General features: G+C 47.0%; 1 protein-coding gene across 3 annotated transcripts in view; it reads left to right on the top strand.

Moving 5' to 3' along the window:
* The first annotated feature begins 1,222 nt into the window (after positions 1-1,222).
* The window catches only part of bmpr1aa (bone morphogenetic protein receptor, type IAa), a 320,584-nt gene continuing 315,806 nt past the window's right edge, over positions 1,223-6,000 (top strand). For all 3 annotated transcript variants that reach the window (XM_072491833.1, XM_072491830.1, XM_072491831.1), the window contains exon 1: positions 1,223-1,472. The gene's annotated coding sequence lies outside the window, so the exon portion shown is untranslated. The remainder of the gene's footprint in view (positions 1,473-6,000) is intronic.

The following is a 6,000-nucleotide window of genomic DNA, read 5'->3' as shown; positions in this document are numbered from 1 at the left end:
AGGGGGTCTGGGTGAGGGTGTGGGGTCTGGGTGAGGGGGTTTGGGTGAGGGTGTGGGGTCTGGGTGAGGGTGTGGGGTCTGGGTGAGGGGGTTTGGGTGAGGGTGTGGGGTCTGGGTGAGGGTGTGGGGTCTGGGTGAGGGGGTTTGGGTGAGGGTGTGGGGTCTGGGTGAGGGTGTGGGGTCTGGGTGAGGGTGTGGGGTCTGGGTGATGGGGACTGGGTGAGGGTGTGGGGTCTGGGTGAGGGTGTGGGGTCTGGGTGAGGGTGTTTGGGTGAGGGTGTGGGGTCTGGGTGAGGGGGTCTGGGTGAGGGGTCTGGGTGAGGGTGTGTGGTCTGGGTGAGGGTGTGGGGTCTGGGTGATGGGGACTGGGTGAGGGTGTGGGGTCTGGGTGATGGGGACTGGGTGAGGGTGTGGGGTCTGGGTGAGGGTGTGGGGTCTGGGTGATGGGGACTGGGTGAGGGTGTGGGGTCTGGGTGAGGGTGTGGGGTCTGGGTGAGGGGGTTTGGGTGAGGGTGTGGGGTCTGGGTGAGGGTGTGGGGACTGGGTGAGGGTGTGGGGACTGGGTGAGGGGGTCTGGGTGAGGGTGTGGGGTCTGGGTGAGGGTGTGGGGACTGGGTGAGGGTGTGGGGTCTGGGTGATGGGGACTGGGTGAGGGTGTGGGGTCTGGGTGAGGGTGTGGGGTCTGGGTGAGGGGGTTTGGGTGAGGGTGTGGGGTCTGGGTGAGGGTGTGGGGACTGGGTGAGGGTGTGGGGACTGGGTGAGGGGGTCTGGGTGAGATGTGGAGAAAATGTGAATGTTTCCCGCTCCCCGCGTTTTAAATGTCAATGAAGATGCACAAAATCCCCGGGGCCGCCACGTGACAGCCGCCAGGCGGCGGTTTGAAAATAAACGGTCGCGCCACGCGCCGCCATTGGGAGCGCAGAGTCCGGGGGGGGGGGGGGGGGGGGGGAATAAATAAATAAACCCCTCCCCCATATCCCATCCGCATCCCTCGTCCGGGCTCTCCGACATCTTCCTTACCCGCCAATTACCGGCGTCTCGACGCCCGTTTCCGGCATGTTGTTGTTGTTGTTGTTGTGGTGGCGGCGGGGACGACGTTTCCTGGCTCGGAACGCGCACGCCAGGGGGGACGTGCGCGGCCAGGTAGGAGGACGTGCGCGGCCAGGTAGGAGGGCGGGCGCGCGCCCGCTGGGGCTCTTGGTCTGCGCGCGCGGGCGCGCGCCTGGGAGGGCTCGAGGAGACGGACGGGAGCTTTGGTTGGCGGTCGGGTGCTTCGCCGGTTGGGGGGGGGGTTTGATTCGCTTTTATTCCACCCGACTGGCAGCTTTTGTGTTTGGGTTTCATTCTCTTCACCGCTGCCCCGTCCCCCGCACACATTTATACAGCGATATATATTTCATGTGTGAAAAGGGGCAGCTTACCGTGCGGGGGAATAGGATTCGAGGCTCCGGGGAGGAGGAGGCGCGGCTCTGGTAAGTGAGGAGTTTTCTTGTGTGTGTGTGTGTGAGAGGAGTGAGCCTGTCTCCGGCCTGGAGGGAGGGAATAGGGCAGCTTCCAACATGAGGGTGGGGGGGGGAAAAAAAACAACCCAAACTCCCTATTTTAACGACCAAACCCGCGCGCACTTTGCTGTCTTAAATCCTCCAAAAATGGTATTTTCTCGGCGCAACTTTTCCCCTTTCTGGGATTTTCCTTTGTGTGTGTGTGTGGGGGGGGGGGGGGGGGGGGGGGGGGGGCTCCTCTTTCCCCCCTCTTTGGGGAACGATGTCGTTGGAGAGATTTCGTTTTCCTCCCCTTTCTCGTTGAAACCCGCAGTTTCCAGTGTGATTTGTGTCCAAACTTGTTGTTTTTCCTTCCCCCCCCCCCCCCTCTCCCCCCTCCCCCTCTTGCATTTGTTAAATTGGGCGCCGAAGCAACAAATAAAAAGTTTGAGCTCTCGGTTCAGCAGCCTTGTGTGTGTGCGTCTGTGTGATAGATTGGACGTGTGTTGTGAATTGTAACCCTCCGGGTTTGGCATTTGTGTCCTCTTTGGCCTGGGTGTTTAAAAGATTCGGGATCGAATTTGCCCATTGGAAATCACCCATTCAAAATGGGAGGAGGGGTGGATGGGGTTGGGGGGGGGGAGCACAAATATCTGTGACATCCAAACGTGACAGCAGGGTGTTTGGGTCGACTTTATGCCACCGGTGCCCTCCTGACCAAAGTTGTGTCGTGGTACAAAAGGGTCACTTGTAACCTTGCGCTTGGCTGAAATGTTCAGTGACGTGAGAGTTCCCTGGGAGAGCACGTTGTGCCAGCCTTGAGCAGGGCAGAAACAAAATTGGCAGCTTCTGTTGTTGTGGCACCTTGTGGGTTTACCGTGAGGAGACATAGTTTGTGGATGAACTCTTCCTGAATGTTGCCAGCATGATAAGTTAGGGTCGTTGATGCATTTGGTCAGAAACTTTGATGGTGCTGAAGAGGTGGGTATAATTCGCCAGAATTCTATTTGTCACAGTGTCGTGGAACGGTGAAGCATACATGAATGGATCTTGAATGAGACCATATCGATAACTGCAACAAGAAATAAATAAAATGGGGAAGAAAGTTTGCTCTGGGCAACTCTTTCGCAACTTGATGATCAGAAATTGTTCCAGATACCCTCCCCCTGCGGGAGCAGGTTGTCAATCTGCTCTTCTGGCTGGAGAGTGGGAGATTGATTGCTTGGGAAGGAGATATTGAAAAATATATGTTAGTAATTCAATTTTATTTTGTATTGCTTTTTATGTATTGCATCACTGTGGTGTGTCACATGTGATATACCAGTGTGAAGGACCCACAAGTCGTTATGCCTTTAGAACTGTCTTTAGAGCGATGTCCACAGCACTGAGTCAAAGCCTTGTTTGTTTGGGCTAACTTTTCAAATTGTTTTGAGATGAAGTTTGTTATTTTGTGTTTGTTTCTTCTGCTTGCGATGCGTACTGTTCTTTGTCAACAGTTTTTGGAAGTGAATATATCTCAAAAACATGTAACTGATTTGCTTTTGATCTACTGAGGAGGAAAGAATAACATTTCACTGAGAAATGTGCTGAGTTTCCTCTAGACCAACATCTTCATTTAAACACAAATAAGTAGTATTGAAGCACATTTTTTTATTCCATCATATTCGGCAAGTATCTTGCCCCTACTTTAATATCTCTGTTCCGTTGGATCACTTGATGTTAAGTAAACTGACTGCTTTAATGAAAGAACAATTTGGAGTCAATTGGGTTTAATTAGTTGTGCTGAGTGAAGAATATCAATTCAAATATTCAGCGGCCTCCTATTTGTGCCTGTTCAACACTTTAAGACCCCTTTTGAATACTGTACAGTGATTTTTAACATGGGGGAAAAAACTTGTTTATCCTCTTTCCTCTCTTATTTCCAAGTGGCAGAATTATTAAGACTACATTCCTCAAATAGCTCAATGGGCAATTTTAGTGCAGCAATAAACTGTACTGACCATTGTTTTGATTTCTGGAAAATAAAACAACTGCAGTTGTTAAATGAAAACAGGGATTCTGCAAATAAAGAACAAAGCATGTCAATATCTGAAAACAGCAAAAGCACAATGAAGGGCTTTTGTAATGTAATGTCATAACTTGTCTTTTGGCCTTACAGGTGGTGGTTAACCTGTTGTCTTTTTCCAGTCAGTATTTTCTGTTTTACTTTGATGTCTGGTCTCGCGTAGTGAATAGCCACTGGAGTGCGATACTAGTTAGTTGCTAGTACCTGCTGATCTGTACCTTGCCGGAAAGAAAATGTAGGTGGTCATTGGTGATTGAAATGCATCCCCTAGTTTGTGTAGATTATCCTGTGCTTACTATTAAATGAGGAAGGAGCAGCGCTCCGAAAGCTAGTGACATCGAAACAAACCTGTTGGACTTTAACCTGGTGTTGTAAGACTTCGTACTGTGCTTACTATTAAATGTTAGAAAAAGCAAACTGAGTGTTACAAAATGCACTCAAAATCTGACTGAGAAACTGCTGTGCTATGTTGAAACTGAGGTTAGTTTTGTCTCCAGTATAGCTTGGAAACATCATAAATTGCTATCCAATATTTTTTTCTTTACAAACAGTTCAAAATAAATAATTTATCACTAGTAAGTTGTAGTATTCTTCTTTCATATGTTGTTTGGACCACCCTCAGGCCAGGTAATTGTACACAAAAGATTTGCACTTCTAGGATCCATATGTCCATTGTGAGAGTGTCTGGTGTTCAGAAAGATCAATGTTGTTCAATAATATAGAAACAAGTACCATAGCTTTAAGTTTTGCACGTTTTTAAGTGGATAAGAAATGGAAAGTTTAGTTAATGTGAATTAACATAATTTTTATGTCCTGATCGTTTCTCTTGATTTTTGAATATTTCAGTTTAATCAAAGGGTGCTGATTACGTTATGGGAGACTGACTGCGGGTGGTGAATTTACATCTGTAGAGTTATTCACTCAACAGAAGTCCAGCTGGTGTCAACTATGGATATAACTCATTCTCAAACTTTGTGCCTACCCCAGGCCATCTGATCATACCATCAGTGCTTATGCTTTGAATAAAAGCCTATACTTTTAAAAAAGATGAAAAAGCAAAGTGTCAGTTAATTGAAGCTGGCATGATCGTCAACAATTCTAGCCTTGTATCAAAAATGGAAAGAAAATAATTTAAAAGTTTGGAGAAAGGGAAACCTGTTAGCATTCTGATCCATTTCACCAGAGTTATGATTATCATCTGCCAGCTGGTATTGCAGCAGAGGTTTGTCCTGCAACAGTCGTTGCTGGTTTGAATTGTCATAGGCTCACTTGGTTTTGGCCCGTTTGTGACTGTTCATCACTAGGGTTCTGGCACTTGAATAAAATGGTTATTTTTACAATGAAAGCTAACTTTTAAAAATAAATTCCACTTAAGTAAATGGTAAGATCTGGAAGGGACACAACATAATGTTTAGTTCAATGGCTTTGATTTGTTTTTAATTTGAGTAGGATATATTAGAAAATAGTTTAAAAGCAGTTCAGAGAATGGAATGGGTGGCATTTTAAATTTTAAAAATATATATTTTTAATTCTTTTTCACATTTTCTCCCAAATTTACACCCAACAATAATCAGTAACAAATGTAATGTCAATCCCCATATCAATAACAACGATCCCATCCTCCCACCAAACCCCAGACATTAGCCCGCATGTTAACATAAACAAATGACAAAAAGGAATCTGGAATCACCCATAGTCACCATTAACACAGAAAGTCTCTGTGTTCGATGTGATCCAATTCTCGAAGGTCCAGTTTCACATGCACCACTTTAGAGATTATCCTAAACATCTCCTTCAAGTAATCCTCCAGCTTTGGACAGGACCAAAACATATGAACGTGGTTTGCGCCCCCCCCCCCCCCCCCCCCCCCCCCCCGGCAACGTTCCCACACATCGTCTACCCCCTCAAATAGCCGGCTCAACCTCGCCCTTGTAAGGTGCGTTCTATACACCACCTTCAGCTGTATCAGCCCCAACCTCGCACATGAGGTGGAGGTGTTCACCCTCCGGATAACCTCACACCAGAGCCCCTCCTCCATACCCCCCAACTCTTCCTCCCACTTTGCCTTGAACACTTCTAGCGGTGCCTTCTCTTTCTCCCAAATAGCCCCACAAACCACTGATAGTATCCCCTTCTCCAGTCCCCTTGGCATTTTAAATTTAAAGTTATCTTGATGTATTCTGTTGCCAAGTTGATATTAAAGTAGCAAAACCTCATGACAGGTGAAGCTTTGACTTTCATATCCACTCCGGTCAACTGAACTAGCTCAGTGTTTGTAATTATGTTAATCGCAGCATCACCAATGGAATTCATTAACCCTGTCATTCGCAATAATTAGAATCATTTTCTGCCAGTAGCTTCCCTAATTTATTTCAAATGGTAAATTGATTAAAAATAATTTGTTCCAAATTTAAAAGAATATTTTGAAATTTGCTCTGTTATTAACTAAAGATC

Source organism: Scyliorhinus torazame, chromosome 28 (genome assembly GCF_047496885.1).
Source record: "Scyliorhinus torazame isolate Kashiwa2021f chromosome 28, sScyTor2.1, whole genome shotgun sequence".
NCBI lineage: Eukaryota > Metazoa > Chordata > Chondrichthyes > Carcharhiniformes > Scyliorhinidae > Scyliorhinus > Scyliorhinus torazame.
The sequence above is the reverse complement of the archived record's forward strand: the minus strand, read 5'-3'. Positions and strand labels throughout refer to the sequence as shown.